The sequence below is a fragment of the Brienomyrus brachyistius genome, unplaced genomic scaffold, assembly GCF_023856365.1.
Source record: "Brienomyrus brachyistius isolate T26 unplaced genomic scaffold, BBRACH_0.4 scaffold35, whole genome shotgun sequence".
In the NCBI taxonomy this organism is placed as follows: Eukaryota; Metazoa; Chordata; class Actinopteri; order Osteoglossiformes; family Mormyridae; genus Brienomyrus; species Brienomyrus brachyistius.
The window spans coordinates 1,081,427-1,099,155 of NW_026042310.1; the positions used below are offsets into that span (position 1 = coordinate 1,081,427).

A 17,729-nucleotide genomic window follows, 5' to 3' on the forward strand; every position below is an offset into this window, starting at 1 on the left:
GCAGCCAGAGAAGATCGAGATGATAGAGGTCAGGACTGACACGTATAAAGGACATTAACAATATTAAAAACTGAGATTCCCTATCTGCAGTCTCCATCCTCAGGGTCTGACCTCTAACATTTAAACACTAACAGCTACGGACGTACAGTACATCATTTAACACGTCAGTATTTGTTATAAATCAAGATGTAGGTATCTGTCCGATGGATCAATATGGGCTGATATTGCTGACTGACATGTGAACTTTATAAATAGTGAACGTTAGCAGCACCAGAGCTGAGTACAGAACTACTACAATAACAGAAGATTACGTTGGCTTTTTGCATAGTAGAGGATGAGGGATTTTATTGGCTCATTCACCAGCCTCAAGAAATGAGGAACACGATGCCCCCACCTCCCCAGGATCGATCACCAGGTCTGATAATACGAGACAAAATCACCTCCCATGTGGGATCAAAATGGGTCACAGTTTAATTTACAACACGGGAAGATCCTGTAAAATTTGGCGGCGTGTAGCTCAGTGGGCTAAGCCTCTGTGCTCGTGATCAGAAGGTCGTTGGTTTGAGACCTGGCCTTGGCATAACCATCACATGTCTGTGGACCCTTGGACGAGGCCCTTAACCCTCAACCCCAGTGGTGCCGCACATTAGCAGACCCTGCACTGTCACCCCCCCAAGCTATGGAGTACAAGATGAGGTAGGTGAAGAGAAGCATTGCAATGTAGCTGTACTTGTGCCAATGGTAAATAAAGGATTTATCATTAATTACGAGACGAGGTAGAAAATCTGCTTAAAGAGGTCTCAATGTACCAGCCAGTAAGACCATTTTAAATTCATCATAAAATTAATCTTTAGTTTTACACAGAATAAAGTTTCAGCATCGACGCCTCACCGCCTGGCAAGAGTCTCAGAGGGTAGTTAGTAATCGGCGATATTAGACAAAAGAAATACTGGTTATCAGTATCCTGTCAAATTTTCCTCATCATTATTTACAACCATAGATTATGGATCAGTTTCCACTGCAAATCAAAAGCCAGTATATCTGTAAATTTCAACACTATTTTCACTACAAATTTTCAAACAAATTTCACTACGTTATGAAATAGAGCACTGACTCCACCTGGTGGCCAATTTATTAAGAAAAATATCCAAAAATTTGCAGTACACACTGCCTATGTTATAAATGAACTCTGAGGAGAAGGAGAAGAAGGAGAAGAAGGAGGAGGAGAAGGAGGAGGAGAAGAAGAAGGTCAAATGGCAGGAAAATCACAGGCAATTAAAAATCTGGAGTCAGATGAAGGGAACAGTAACAATTTTTGAAGGTTTTAAAGGAAATAAGGACATTCCAGCTGAATTTGCTAAGGTGGGACTTAGACGTATATGGACAGTGACTGTAGCGCCCCCGTTTGACCGATTGGCACCAAAGTTGGAGGGTCTGTCTGTGGGCCAGTGCTACATTAGTCGGTCAAATTTGGTGAGAATCGACTGAAGCCCGCCTGAGATTTAGCTGTTTGATTGAAATGGGCATATAAATGGTGCAGGTTGGGTGTGGCTGGTGGCCATATTATACAGACAGGTCAAGTTTTTTTTTTTATTTTTTATGAATCATCCACAAAGGCAATGTCCTGATTCACTTGCTACCAGAATCACCTAGTTGGGGTGCAGATTGTTGGAGTTATAGGAATATGCCATTTATTCAGTTTTTAAATATCACAAGGGAACGCAAATGACTGTCATTAAACAAACATGACTCGCAGAACTTGCAGTACAAAGGATTTTGACCAGTAATATGTCAGTGGAACAGAATGAGGAAAATGTCAGTGTCACTGGTTTTGCAGGTTTAGAGACACATGTTGCATTGCTGTAGCGCCCCCATTTGACAGATCGGCACCAAATTTGGAGGGCCGATCCCCACTACTGTCCTACAGGATTTATTCAAGTTTGGTAGTGATTGGCTGAGGCAGGCCAGAGATACAGCGGTCTGATTAAAATGGGCGTGGCACCTGTATGGTCTGGGTGTGGCTGGTACCTTACAGAAAGGTTAGGATTTTTTTTAAATAATGATTTATTAAGCCTGTCTTCTGATTTGAATAATACCATATTTATGCAGGTTGGGTGAAAATCCTAGGAGGTTAACAAAGTCATGTTTTTAGACTCCTACAAAATAGGCAAAAGGGGAAAGATGTAGGACGAACTTTTGTATGGCATTGCATTTGCCATGAGCCAGTGCATTGGCTCTGTAACAAATCTCAATTTTATCCATAACAGTTCAGGAGAAATAAGTAGAAATGCAAAACCTGTCGCTGTAGCGCCCCCATGTGGCCGATTGGGGTGTCCTTAACATGGTATGCTAAGGGTCTGGAGACAAATGTACCAGCCCGTTTTAGTTCAGATTGACAGGCTTAACAATAGCCAAAGGCCTGTCAAAATGCTGCTTGATTTTGATTGGCCGATGGTGGCAAGGATTTTATGACTAATGACTGTCATTATACATGGCTGATCTCAGGCTTGGTAGTAGTACTTATCCACCAAATTTCAGTTAGTCTAGGCAGTCAGGAGATATTGGTAGTTTTTAGTTGTAGCGCCCCCTATTGACGAAATGCGGCCCGCTTTATATCGAATGGTGTAGGGAGGCAGGATTTCAATTTTTAGTTAAGGTAGCCTAAGGCAGGGTGAAGTTATAGCAGTCAGACTGATATTGGCCAAATTCAGGTGGAGTTTGGGCGTGGCTGATTATCGTATGATGCAGAAATGTCAGGCTTTTTATGACTATCGATCAGCTCAGAAGACGGATTGATTTGACGCCTCATTTGCATAGCTGTCAAGTCTCCCGTTTTGGCCGGGAAAATATTTTACTCCTCTTTCCCGCCGTCCTCCCGTATTAGTATTTTCCCGTAAATCTCCCGTATAATAATAATAAATAAATAAATAAATAAATATATATATATATATATATATATATATTTAAAAATTCTTCTGCCTCTCCAAACTGAACTGTCAGTAGCCTCGCGAGAACTGCCACCTGCATAGCCTGGGTGGCAGTTATCACGAGATTAGTGCCAACAGTGGGAACGAGAAAGGAGAGAGATGGATGGATGTGAAGAAGGAGAAGGCGTCCCTGCCAAGAAACAAAGAAGTCATGTAAATACATCGGAAAATGGGACGACGAATTTACTTTCCTAAAGAGGAGCAGGATGGGGCACAGTCACGCGATCTGTAAGATTTGTAAATGCGATTTTAGTGTCTCCCACGGGGAAGGAACGATGTCAGTCGGCATGAAAAATCCAAGTCATTAGTGAATGACAGAGAGCCGCATGAGTGAACATGAAAAATTAATAGAAAATGTGCAATGAAAATAAAATGTAAATGACAAATGGTATATTTCTTGTACACCTGTCTTAAAATGTAAGGGATACTGGAGCCTGGTTGCGGTGGTGGGATGGCTCACGGCGGGTGCCGGAAAATTTCCCTTATTTTCAAATCCAAACCTTGACAGGTATGCTCATTTGTCTGCTTTCGTTAGACGGTGTAGAAATTTAAGGCAAAAGTAGGATTTGCAAATTAGCAAAAAATCTAAGTAGGCGGAACTTCAGAGTCGAAACATCAAGTTGTTAGGGCAAGGCTGTCTGTATCGGCAGAAAAAAAAGAATTTCGATTGTAGGACAAACGGGAGGCGCTACGGCTGACAGGGTTTAGTCGGATGTTCTGAGTAGTGGGTAAGAATTCACATCATCCTACCAAGTTTGGTCGGTCTAGCACTTGCAGTTTTAGTGCAGGAAACAATAATAATAATAAAAGAGAAAAATCCTTGAAAAAAAACAAGGTTCCATAGCACTTTCGCGGCGGAGGACGTCAGTAACGCGAACCTCACAGAAGCTACGGCAAAACTTTTACGTGACCACACGTAAAAACACGCTACGTGACCAGGGCCCAAGACAGCGGCTCGCTGCGGCATTTACTCTTATTTTTTCTTATTATTTCATTGCAGAGGATGCAACTGCTGTTTAAGTTCCGTTGTGTTGTCTGGCAGAAAATATGTAACGCAATTGGACACGTGAGGAACGCCGCTACAAACGCTTGGCAACGCCGCTACAAAGCCGTTTTATAACCGGTGTTACGGAGATCGGATGGCAACGTTATTTATCTCATGCCGAAATAAAGAAAAGTTTCGACAAGAAGCTCCAGTCACCTGTTGTCGCTGGTCTGCGACAAGACAAAACGGTGATTATAAACAGAACTCCCATTAACACTTAAATGCTGAAGAAATATTGGAACACGTAACATTACAGTACAACTGTGCCCAACACCTCGTGACAAAGCGGAGCTGCAGGTGCGCGGAAAGGCCCGATAGGTAGTATTGGTACATAATACCGGCTGACATACAGGAATGAAAAAGCAGACACTCACCCTCGACCGTGGTGCTCTGTGCTATACATCCGTCCAGTAATCCGCTCTCGCTCCATGACTGCGGCCGCTGCTGTTTGATCCGTAGTCGCTCTGCTCACACCATCACCGCGGGCTGTGCATAATACCGGACGGATACGAGCTCCAAGCTCCAGCAAGCGCCGGATCCCGATCCTCCCGCACGCCTCCGATCTGGTCCTCGCTCTTGCTCCTCGTCCACCAGCACGAACTCTTCGTCTTCAAGTTTTCCCTAGGTTCTTGTACTACTCACTTCTGTTGGTAATGGATCTGCCTTTGTGGGATGGTCACTATATATGTATACTTTCCCGTAGGTCCCGCAGCGCGTTCGCTCGCAAACTCGCCCTTTTGTAAACGCTTTCGCACGCCCGTCCCCCTCCTCCGCCTCCTCTCCCCCTCCTCCTCCTCCTCTCCCTCCCCTCCCTCTCCCCCTCCCTCTCTCGCTCGGTTTTTACGGTAGTAGGTATACAGCTTTAACGGAGCATTACCGCCACCGTCTGGCCTGGAGTGTGGCACAGTACGCTAACCCCCCCCCCCCCCCCAACAGGGAGAGAAAACTGGACAGTAAAAAGTAAATAAATAAAATAATAATTATTATTATAACACATAAACAAGTAAATAAAATAGTAATACTAATAATAAAGAAAAAAAACTAATAGGATAAGCGGTTTGGAAAATAAGGATGCAGTAGGATAAGCGTTATGGAAAATGGATGGATGGATAATAGTAATAACAATAATAAAGAAAAAAACTAATATGAGTTTAAAGCAAACGTCACTTGATCCTCTTGATATACTCTGTAGATTTAGCCTCATCTTAATTCCTGACAGTTGTGTGAGTAATCTTTGTCTGTGTATGATATTTGAGGCAGTGCAGAATAACATGTTAGACTGACGCTAGGCAATCACAATAAACATAGTTTCCATAAGTGTGTTTCATCATTAAAAACAGTGTGCTGTTTAATCTTGTGCCCATGGGGGTATTCCATGAAAGTAGCTAAAGAAAGGCAGACTTTACCGAAAGTCTGACTCAACCTAGCTCCATCTCTAAACTTAGCCTCATGTCATTCCACGACCGGACACCCTGCATGAGTGTGTCCCATGGTCAGTTACACTGATTTTTACACACTTGTCATATGTGTTATCAAGATATTTGCATCAAGCATCAAAACCAGCCATAACCAGGCATAACAATGGAGACGCCCTAAATTACTGTGAGATCTCAGGTGTTTCTTCAATCATGAACAGTAGCAGTCGTACCTGGTCACATGTTGCTTAGCTACAGGACCAATTATATTCTTTGGCCTTCAACACAGCGATAAGGCACATATTCATGAATTTGGTGATCAGTGGTCATTGTTGACACACCACAGTACACAACAACAAAATGTGTCCTGCATTTAACCCATATGTGACAATGTGACATAGCAGGGGGCAGCTAATTCACAAGTGTAACCATTAAGCCACCACTGACCATACAAGGCACATAGTCTAACATCAGGTGCAGAAACACTTATTGTGTTACATCTCTACAGCATTGTGCTAAACATTACATTCACATGGTATTACATAATATTCCATAAAAAATAAAAACTAATAAAAAAAAAAATATATATATATATATATATATATATATATATATATATATATATAAATAAAAAATAAAAAAAAGTGACAACAGAGAGAATGATACAATAGGACAATAAAATCAACACAGACGAATGTCACATCAAGACGACATTCATAACACAGTCGGACGACAAGGAGGATAATACATGTGCTGCAGGTTAAAGCTGAACTGCCAGACAAATGTTTTGTCAGATATGCAGCCAACATACACGAGTGGAAACACCATGGATGCTGCTCTTCCACCAACACATAGAGAAATGATAGAACATTATCATTAACGTTTAATGCTAAATGAATAGAGGGCAAGGTAGCATTAACATAATCATGGAACAGCTTCACATGGTGGTCTGAGCCACTCCACATGAAAAAGATATCAATGTATAGGTACCGCACCTTTAAATATTGAAAAAAAAACTAAATAAATAAAATCCTCTTCAAGTTCACCCATACACAGATTGGCATAATTGGGTACCATAGGTGAGCCCATCACTAAACTCTAATGCGTTTAATCCTGCTTCATGTGGAATACTCATATGGAGACTTTGTTACATTCATTGTGCATAAAAACACAACTGAATGCACTTTAAAATCATTCAAATTATGTGAAACGTCAGACGTGATAATCAGGAAACTGAGAAAGTGGCTCAGTTATAGACCGATTCCCAGATACAGTCGGGCGGCCTGGTGGATTGTCAAAACGTTTATGAATTTTAGGTCAAGTATAAACTACTGGTCTCACTGGATTTTTCTGGAACAAGTATTTTTATACAATGACTGGCCAAAAAAAAAGTCACAGCAATAAAGTGAAGTCAGCTGAACACCTGAATCTACTGAACGGCCAAGTTCTCATCAATGGACTTTCTTTCCTGACGGCATGGGCATATTCCGGGACGATAATGCCAAGGTTCATCAGCTTGAACTGTGAAACAGTGGTTTGCATGTAATATTATCGTCACAGGTCAGACTCATTCAGCACCACTTCATTAAGCGGGAATTCTCCAGGAGACGGTGTCCGATCGGCCTGCACTTCATTCCTCTCGGTTCATCAGTCTAATGCATAGCTGATTCCCTCTTACGGGCAGCCTGTTAGCAAATGCCATAATCACAGCAATCACAACAATCCACTTTACTAGGTGTCCACTTGAAGGGGTCTCTGCAGGATGAAGAGAAATAATTGTAAATACATTTCCATTTGAACATAACACCTTCAATCAGTCTCAGGTCTTGGTGAAACAGCCAGCAGAGTCACATCACTGAGCCAACAGCCCAAACAAGAGCAGCTTTCTGTCTGACCCCTGACTGTTAAGGACCTCACTCAATGGTACAACAGCAGGGCCCCATGTCACTCAGAACCACACCCTTAACCATCCTGCCCACTGCCCCCTGAACACCCAATAAAACACAGTACTAAACATTCTCTATAATGTCTAATAACACAGGAGGCCCACAGTGTGGTGACTGTCTGCTGTAAACTGCAGGTACTGGGCGGCTCTGCACAGCCAGCATGACACTGACATCTTCACCCTCAGCCTGCAAAGAGCCGCTCGCTCTACACAGCCCTGTGTCCCCTCTGATCCCGCGTTAGTCATTAAACAACTGGCATCACTCGTAACTGAAGGATCAGAGAATGTAGGATTCACTCTGGGGCAGAAGCATGTTTATCACACAGGGTACAAACTCACCTGGAGGGTTTTCATCAGGAACTTCTTTGTCTTTGTCTTCATATGGTTTGCAAACAAGTCTCTCTGGTTGGGGATGGAAGAGAGAAACAAAATCAGCTGGTTCTGAACAAAATAAACAGTAACACAGTCATCATCTCCATGCACTGGTGATGCATTAGCATATTACACACAGACACACATTCACTGTCCCACTATGCCCACTAAGACCAGAAATTGGCATGCGGAATAAATTTCAGGTTTATTATCAAACCTGATGCACGCAAATATATACGCAGTCTCCCCTTGGGTAGCTATCGTATAAATGTGTGTACGTGTTTAAGCCTGAGATCCTGCCCAGTAGCCTCCCACAAAAAACCATGAACAGTCAATGCGAATGAACTGCATGCTCAGGTAATACGCAGATCGAACCTTTTTAGGAAAGTCCAATGATGGAGACTGTAAATAAAAAAATGAGAGAAATTTTGTACAGTGAGAGTTAGAGGTCCTCCTGTCAGAGGTAAAGGCACGACAAAATGTTATATTTGGGGGCCTAAGTACAGGGATCACACACAAGAAAACGTGTGTTGATTGGCAAGACGTGGCCACTGCAGTGAAGTCTGTAAGCTCTACAAAACACCCGGAAAATAAAGGTGGTCAGATCTGACAATATAGGGAAGGAAACTACTTGCTGCACACAGGGCCAGTGTGACTAATTGTTGAGACAAACCGACATCTAAAATAGGGGATTCCCTATTATGCAGTTCTGTGTCATAGCATTCGGGAGACACCGATGTGCTACAGAGATTCAAAATGAATAGATCATGAGGAAACCCAGGCCACAGAGCTACTGTATGTGTCAATGTCACGTCGGCATCACAGATCACTTGTGCATTAATAGAATTAAATGGCTTTTAATTGACAAAGCTTCATTAGCACTAGTTGCCCTTATAGCAATGAGAGTGCAGACAGTTGCCCTGATAGCATTAGCATGGAAATCACAGCACTTAGTTTTTACATTTGCCTGTTCACCCAAAGTGTAGGGAAACACGATGTAGCACCATGCCAGTCTGGTTACTCCATCCAGCACAGAAGGCATGGAGGAGCTGAGGTTTGGGTGGGATTTGGCTGATCTGTCTGCTAGGTCCCTCTGGTAGGTGCCTGTTGCCAGAAAGCCAACCGTAGCCTGTATGTGAACCAGTACAGCCTGAAGTTTGAGCAGCTGGTCTCTAATGCTGGACCGACATCAGAACATTATAGTAGAAGAATGAGTCTTGGGAGCCTAAATCGGCTCATAAGCCACATAAGTCAGTCATCATCATGGTCAAAAGAGGAAGTTAAAGTTCATCAATGCCAAGAGGAAATTCTTCTGTATATACAGTAGCAACAAGGTATATAGAATAGACAAACAGTGACCGAGTACAAATCTAAAAATAATCTTGCTGGTCCCTGAAAACTCCTTTTCTTCTAATCCTTCCGTTTATGGTGTCACTTGAAGAACGACATTATGCCGTATCGCACTGCCATGACTGTAGGGTATTTATGTGGATATACACTATGTTGTCAAAAGTATTGGGACACCCCTCCAAATCATTGAATTCAGGTGTTCCAATCACTTCCATAGCCACAGGTGTTTAAAACCAAGCATCTAGGCATGCAGACTGCTTCTACCAACATTTACGAAAGAATGGGTCATTTTTGGGAGCTCAGGGAATTTAAGCGTGGTACGGTGATTGGATGCCAGCTGTGCAATAAGTACATTTGTGAAATTTCCTCACTACTAAATATTCCACAGTCAACTGTTAGTGGTATTATGACAAAGTGGAAGCAACTGGCAACAACAGCAACTCAGTCATGAAGTGGTAGGTCATGTAAAATCAGAGCGGGGACAATGCATCTATAACATAATTCAGGCCCCAGGCCTATTAATTGGTGCATCATGTGCAACAGGCCTGATTTCAGCATGAGAACTGCCTCAATTACAGAGTAAAACAGAGTAAAGTAAACCTGCACAAACCTTTAGATGAGGTCTCTGCAGCCCTTCGCTTCCGGCCTCCTACAGACACACAGGAACACAAACAGCAGAGTCAGTCTGAGTCTCAGAGCTACAGCAGTGTGTGTGAAACACAAGATGACCAAGGGGGCCTGGGAAGAGAGGAGCTGCAGAGGGGGGTCCCTACTGCTCTCATCTTCTGGGTGAGGGCTCTGCTCAAGCAGGGCAGGGAGGCAGGCTGAGCTTGAGGAGGCTTTCCCCTACAGGGACGGGGTCTCCTGAGGTCTGAGGTGGCCGGTCAGAGGGTTTACTTACCTCCAACAGAAAGGTGATTCCACTGCGTTACTGCTCCATTGATCAGACACTTATACCACCCTGCATCCTGCAGTCTGGCGTCATTAATGAGCAAAGAGAAATTATTCTGTTGGATGGATCCAAGCTGAGTCCGATTTACAAAGTCAGGATGTTCACACAAAGTCCCATTTTTAAACGAAGAGACAGTCATGCCTTTAGACTCCCACAACACCTCCACTTGATTGGTGTCATTAACTGCAGGTCCATCGCAGGGCAGTGTGACAGTCTTTCCAGGAGAAACATCTACAACTGATTAACATACAGAACAAAGTCATTAAAATATCAGTATTATAATTATCCATAATTCCAGCCCTCCACACTGATTGGCCCATTCATTATGCCTGGGGTCTTTGTCCTAATTACGCTCCACAGCTTAAATTTAGCACAATCAGTATCATCACACAGAGCAGCTACAGCATAACCAGGCAGCTAAGTTACAGGAACACAGTGAGAGACCCGACTGCCCCCTATAACGGGGGGTATTTTACAGCCGACACCCATGTCAGACACTCACACCATCATATAATTCATAAAACAGATCAGAATTAACATATACAGCTAATTAGCCCACAGAGTCAGTGTCAGGCGTCTACTCACATAAGTCAGTGCCGAAGACAGCAGGGTGATGGGGTCCAAGGCAGAGGAGCAGAAGTCTGACCACCCACCTGCAGCCAGAGAAGATCGAGATGATAGAGGTCAGGACTGACGCGTATAAAGGACATTAACAATATTAAAAACTGAGATTCCCTGTCTGCAGTCTCCATCCTCAGGGTCTGACCTCTAACATTTAAACACTAACAGCTATGGACGTACGCTACATCGTTTAACATGTCGGTATTTGTTATAAATCAAGATGTAGGTTAGGATTTTTTAAATAATGATTTATTAAGCCTGTCTTCTTGAATGATACCATATTTATGCAGGTTGGGTGAAAATCCAAGGAGGTTAACAAAAAGTCATGTTTTTAGACTCCTACAAAATAGGCAAAGGGGGAAAGAGGTAGGACGAAGTTCTGTATGGCATTGAATTTGCCATGAGCCAGTGCATTGGCTGTGTAACAAATCTCAATTTTATCCGTAACAGTTCAGGTGAAATAAGCAGAAATGCAAAACCTGTCGCTGTAGCGCCCCCATGTGGCCGATTGGGGTGTCCTTAGCAGGGTAGGCTAAGGGTCTGGAGACAAATGTACCAGCCCGTTTTGGTTCAGATTGACAGGCTTAACAATAGCCAAAGGCCTGTCAAAATGCTGCTTGATTTTGATTGGCCGATGGTGGCAAGGATTTTATGACTAATGACTGTCATTATACATGGCTGATCTCAGGCTTGGTAGTAGTACATATCTGCCAAATTTCAGTTGCATTAGTCACGGCAGTCAGGAGATATTGGTAGTTTTTAGTTGTAGCGCCCCCTATTGACGAAATGCGGCCAGCCTTATATCGAATGGTGTAGGGAGGCAGGATTTCATATTTTGGTTAAAGGTAGGCTAAGGCAGGGCGAAGTTAGTCAGAGTTAGTCGTCAGACGGTATAGGAACTTAAGGCAAAAGTAGGATTTGTAAATTATGCAAATTAGCAAAAAATCTAATTAGGCGGAACTTCAGAGTCCAAACGTCAAGTTGGTAGGGCAAGGCTGTCTGTATCTGCAGAAAAAAAGAATTTCGATTGTAGGACAAATTGGGCAGGAGATATTGACCGAAACGTGTTGGGGGGGGGGGGGCGCTACGGCTGACAGGGTTGGGTCGGATGATCTGAGTAGTGGGTAGGAATTGACATCATCCTACCAAGTTTTGTCGGTCTAGCACTTGCAGTTTTAGTGCAGGAAAATATGTCTATTTATATAAAAATATCCCCCTAGCCCAAGAACAGAGTTTGTTCTCTCTCACTTTTGCTTGGCTCTCAACCGGAACTGACATGTTACCGCAAATCTTCTTAGCAAAACCACACGTGACCAGGGCCCTGCTCGTTTCCTCACTGCGTTCAGTGTCTCTTCAAGTGATTCTTGGAAATCCTATTTGCTTAGTGCGACTGCAAACACCCCAATGCAGCGCAGCGCTCATCACGGCGGAGGACGCATAAGTTTCTGCAAATCTTTTTACCAACACGTCACGTGACCAGGGCCCAAGACATCGGCTCGCTGCGGCATGCCGCGGAATCTGGGCTACAAAGCCGTTTCATAACTGGTGTTACGGAGATCGGATGGCAACGTTATTTATCTCATGCCGAAATATAAAGAAAAGTTTCGACAAGAAGCTCCAGTCACCAGAGAAGTAAAAGCGCTGGTCTGCGACAAGACAATACGACAAGACAAAACGGTGATTATAAACAGAACTCCCATTAACACTTAAATAGCTGCTGAAGAAACACTGGAACACGTAACATTACAGTACAACTGTGCCCAACACGTCGTGACAAAGAGGAGCTGCAGGTGCGCGGAAAGGCTCGATAGGTAGTATTGGTACATAATACCGGCTGACATACAGGAATGAAAAAGCAGACACTCACCCTCGACCGTGGTGCTCTCTGCTATACATCCGGCCGCTGCTGTTTGATCTGTGTTCGCTCTGCTCACACCATCACCGCTCGCTCGCTGGTGCACTCGCGCGCTCTCGACTCCGGCAAGATGCCATAAATTACTGTGAGATCTCAGGTGTTTCTTCAATCATGAACAGTAGCAGTCGTACCTGGCCACATGTTGCTTAGCTACAGGACCAATTATATTCTTTGGCCTTCAACAGCATTGTGCTAAACATTACATTCACATGGTATTACATAATATTCCATAAAAAATAAAAACTAATAAAAAAAAATATATATATATAAAATATAAATATATATATAAATAAATAAATAAAGTGACAACAGAGAGAATGATACAATAGGACAATAAAATCAACACAGACGAATGTCACATCAAGACGACATTCATAACACAGACGACAAGGAGGATAATACATCTGCTGCAGGTTAAAGCTGAACTGCCAGACAAATGCTTTGTCAGATATGCAGCCAACATACACGAGTGGAAACACCACGGATGCTGCTCTTCCACCAACACATAGAGAAATGATAGAACATTATCATTAACGTTTAATGCTAAATGAATAGAGGGCAAGGTAGCATTAACATAATCATGGAACAGCTTCACATGGTGGTCTGAGCCACTCCACATGAAAAAGATATCAATGTATAGGTACCGCACCTTTAAATATTGAAAAAAAAACTAAATAAATAAAATCCTCTTCAAGTTTACCCATACACAGATTGGCATAATTGGGTACCATAGGTGAGCCCATCACTAAACTCTAATGCGTTTAATTCTGCTTCATGTGGAATACTCATATAGAGACTTTGTTACATTCATTGTGCATAAATACACAACTGAATGCACTTTAAAATCATTCAAATTATGTGAAACGTCAGACGTGATAATCAGGAAACTGAGAAAGTGGCTCAGTTATAGACCGATTCCCAGATACAGTCGGGCGGCCTGGTGGATTGTCAAAACGTTTATGAATTTTAGGTCAAGTATAAACTACTGGTCTCACTGGATTTTTCTGGAACAAGTATTTACATACACTGGCTGGCCAAAAAAAAAAGTCACAGCAATAAAGTGAAGTCAGTTGAGCACCTGAATCTATTGAACGGCCAGGTTCTCATCAATGGACTTTCTTTCCTGACGGCACGGGCATATTCCGGGACGATAATGCCAAGGTTCATCAGCTTGAACTGTGTAACAGTGGTTTGCATGTAATATTACTGTCACAGGTCAGACTCATTCAGCACCACTTCATTAAGCGGGAATTCTCCAGGAGACGGTGTCCGATCGGCCTGCACTTCATTCCTTTGCTGGTTCATCAGTCTAATGCATAGCTGGTTCCCTCTTACGGGCAGCCTGTTATCATTTGCCATGATCACAGCAATCACAGGAATCACAGCAATCACAACAATCACAACAGTCACAACAATCCACTTTACTAGGTGTCCACTTGAAGGGGTCTCTGCAGGATGAAGAGAAATAACTGTAAATACATTTCCATTTGAACATAACACCTTCAATCAGTCTCAGGTCTTGGTGAAACAGCCAGCAGAGTCACATCACTGAGCCAACAGCCCAACCCAGAGCAGCTGTCCATCTGACCCCTGACTGTTAAGGACCTCACTCAATGGTACAACAGCAGGGCCCCATGTCACTCAGAACCACACCCTTAACCATCCTGTCCACTGTCCCCTGAACATCCAGTCAATCACAGTATTAAACATTCCCTATAATGTCTAATAACACAGGAGGCCCACAGTGTGGTGACTGTCTGCTGTAAACTGCAGGTACTGGGCGGCTCTGCACAGCCAGCATGACACTGACATCTTCACCCTCAGCCTGCAAAGAGCCGCTCGCTCTACACAGCCCTGTGTCCCCTCTGATCCCGCGTTAGTCATTAAACAACTGGCATCACTCGTAACTGAAGGATCAGAGAATGTAGGATTCACTCTGGGGCAGAAGCATGTTTATCACACAGGGTATAAACTCACCTGGAGGGTTTTCATCAGGAACTTCTTTGTCTTTGTCTTCATACGGTTTGCAAACAAGATTCTCTGGTTGGGGATGGAAAAGAGAAACAAAATCAGCTGGTTCTGAACAAAATAAACAGTGACACAGTCATCATCTCCATGCACTGGTGATGCATTAGCATATTACACACAGACACACATTCACTGTCCCACTATGCTGAGTCATGATGTCAGCACTGACATGCCATGTACAAAATAAAAAAAAAAGCGAACAGAAATTGACATGCGGAAGAAATGTCAGGTTTATTATCAAACCTGATGCACGCAAATATATACGCAGTCTCCCCTTAGGTAACCATCGTATAAATGTGCGTACGTGTTTAAGCCTGAGATCATGCCCAGTAGCCTCCCACAAAAAACCATGAACAGTCAATGCGAATGAACTGCATGCTCAGGTAACACGCAGATTGAACCTTTTTAGGAAAGTCCAATGATGGAGACTGTAAATGAGAGAGAAATTTTGTACAGAGTTAGAGGTCCTCCTGTCAGAGGTAAAGGCACGACAAAATGTTATATTCGAGGGTCTAAGTACAGGGATCACACACAAGAAAACGTGTGTTGATTGGCAAGACGTGGCCACTGCAGTGAAGTCTGTAAGCTCTACAAAACACCCGGAAAATAAAGGTGGTCAGATCTGACAATACAGGTAAAGAAATGACTTGCTGCACACAGGGCCAGTGTGACTAATTGTTGAGACAAACCCACATCTAAAATAGGGGATTCCCTATTATGCAGTTCTGTGTCATAGCATTCGGGAGACACCGATGTGCGAGATTCAAAATGAATGGATCATGAGGGAACCCAGGCCACAGAGCTACTGTGTGTGTCAATGTCACGTCGGCATCACAGATCACTTGTGCATTAATAGAATTAAATGGCTTTTAATTGACAAAGCTTCATTAGCACTAGTTGCCCTTATAGCAATGAGAGTGCAGACAGTTGCCCTGATAGCATTAGCATGGAAATCACAGCACTTAGTTTTTACATTTGCCTGTTCACCCAACATGTAGGGAAACACGATGTAGCACCATGCCAGTCTGGTTACTCCACCCAGCACAGAAAGCATGGAGGAGCTGAGGTTTGGGTGGGATTTGGCTGATCTGTCTGCTAGGTCCCTCTGGTAGGTGCCTGTTGCCAGAAGCCAACCGTAGTCAGAGCCTGTATGTGAACCAGTACAGCCTGAGTTTGAGCGGCTGGTCTCTAATGCTGGACCGACATCAGAACATTATAGTAGAAGAATGAGTCTTGGGAGCCTAAATCGGCTCATAAGCCACATAAGTCAGTCATCATCATGGTCAAAAGAGGAAGTTAAAGTTCATCAATGCCAAGAGGAAATTCTTCTGTATATACAGTAGCAACAAGGTATATAGAATAGACAAACAGTGACCGAGTACAAATCTAAAAATAATCTTGCTGGTCCCTGAAAACTCCTTCTCTTCTAATCCTTCCGTTTATGGTGTCACTTGAAGAACGACATTATGCCATATCACACTGCCATGACTGTAGGGTATTTATGTGGATGTACACTATGTTGCCAAAAGTATTGGGACACCCCTCCAAATCATTGAATTCAGGTGTTCCAATCACTTCCATAGCCACAGGTGTTTAAAACCAAGCATCTAGGCATGCAGACTGCTTCTACCAACATTTACGAAAGAATGGGTCATTTTTGGGAGCTCAGGGAATTTAAGCGTGGTACGATGATTGGATGCCAGCTGTGCAATAAGTACATTTGTGGAATTTCCTCACTACTAAATATTCCACGGTCAACTGTTAGTGGTATTATAACAAAGTGGAAGCAACTGGCAACAACAGCAACTCAGTCATGAAGTGGTAGGTCATGTAAAATCACAGAGCAGGGACAATGCACCTATAATATAATTCAGGCCCCAGGCCTATTAATGGGTGCATCATGTCCAACAGGCCTGATGTCAGCATGAGAACTGCCTCAATTACAGAGTAAAACAGAGTAAAGTAAAGCTGCACAAACCTTTAGATGAGGTCTCTGCAGCCCTTCGCTTCCGGCCTCCTACAGACACACAGGAACACAAACAGCAGAGTCAGTCTGAGTCTCAGAGCTACAGCAGTGTGTGTGAAACACAAGATGACCAGGGGGCCTGGGAGAAGAGAGGAGTTGCAGAGGGGGGTCCCTACTGCTCTCATCTTCTGGGTGAGGGCTCTGCTCAAGCAGGGCAGGGAGGCCGGCTGAGCTTGAGGAGGCTTTGCCCCACAGGGACGGGGTCTCCTGAGGTCTGAGGTGGCCGGTCAGAGGGTTTACTTACGTCCAACAGAAAGGTGATTCCACTGCGTTATTGCTCCATTGATCAGGCACTTATACCACCCTGCATCCTGGAGTCGGGCATCATTAATGAGCAAAGAGAAATTATTCTGTTGGATGGATCCAAGCCGAGTTCGGTTTATGAAGGGGGGATGTTCACACAAAGTCCCATTTTTAAACGAAGAGACAGTCATGCCTTCAAACTCCCACAGCACCTCCACTTGATTGGTGTCATTAACAGCAGGTCCATCACAGGTCAGTGTGACAGTCTTTCCAGGAGAAACATCTACAACTGATTAACATACAGAACAAAGTCATTAAAATATCCATCCATCCATCCATCCATTTTCCAAACCGCTTATCCTATTGGGTCGCAGGGGGTCCGGAGCCTATCCCGGAAGCAATGGGCACGAGGCTGGGAGCAACCCAGGATGGGGGGCCAGCCCATCGCAGGGCACACTCACACACACTCCTAATGGCAATTTAGTAATTCCAATTGGCTTCAGCATGTTTTTGGACTGTGGGGGGAAACCGGAGTATCCGGAGGAAACCCCACGACGACATGGGGAGAACATGCAAACTCCACACACATGTGACCCAGGCGGAGATTCGAACCTGGGTCCCAGAGGTGTGAGGTAACAGTGCTAACCACTGCACCACCATGCCGCCCCCATCATTAAAATATCAGTATTATAATTACCCATAATTCCAGCCCTCCACACTGATTGGCCCATTCATTATGCCTGGGGTCTTTGTCCTAATTACGTATCACAGCTTAAATTCAGCACAATCAGTATCATCACACAGAGCAGCTACAGTATAACCAGGCAGCT

General features: G+C 43.7%; 1 protein-coding gene and 2 long non-coding RNA genes across 3 annotated transcripts in view; all 3 read right to left on the reverse strand.

The window, feature by feature from the left end:
- LOC125721669 (uncharacterized) overlaps positions 1-17,729 on the reverse strand; it is a 101,484-nt gene that overhangs the window by 55,070 nt on the left and 28,685 nt on the right. The gene's annotated exons all lie outside the window — the stretch shown is intronic.
- LOC125721838 (uncharacterized) lies at positions 7,155-9,713 on the reverse strand. The gene is made up of 3 exons (XR_007385983.1): positions 8,140-9,713; positions 7,732-7,794; positions 7,155-7,202 (listed from the first exon to the last, which is right to left on the reverse strand). It is a non-coding gene; the product is annotated as an uncharacterized LOC125721838 (long non-coding RNA).
- On the reverse strand, positions 14,008-16,885 carry LOC125721839 (uncharacterized). The gene is made up of 3 exons (XR_007385984.1): positions 16,609-16,885; positions 14,580-14,642; positions 14,008-14,050 (listed from the first exon to the last, which is right to left on the reverse strand). It is a non-coding gene; the product is annotated as an uncharacterized LOC125721839 (long non-coding RNA).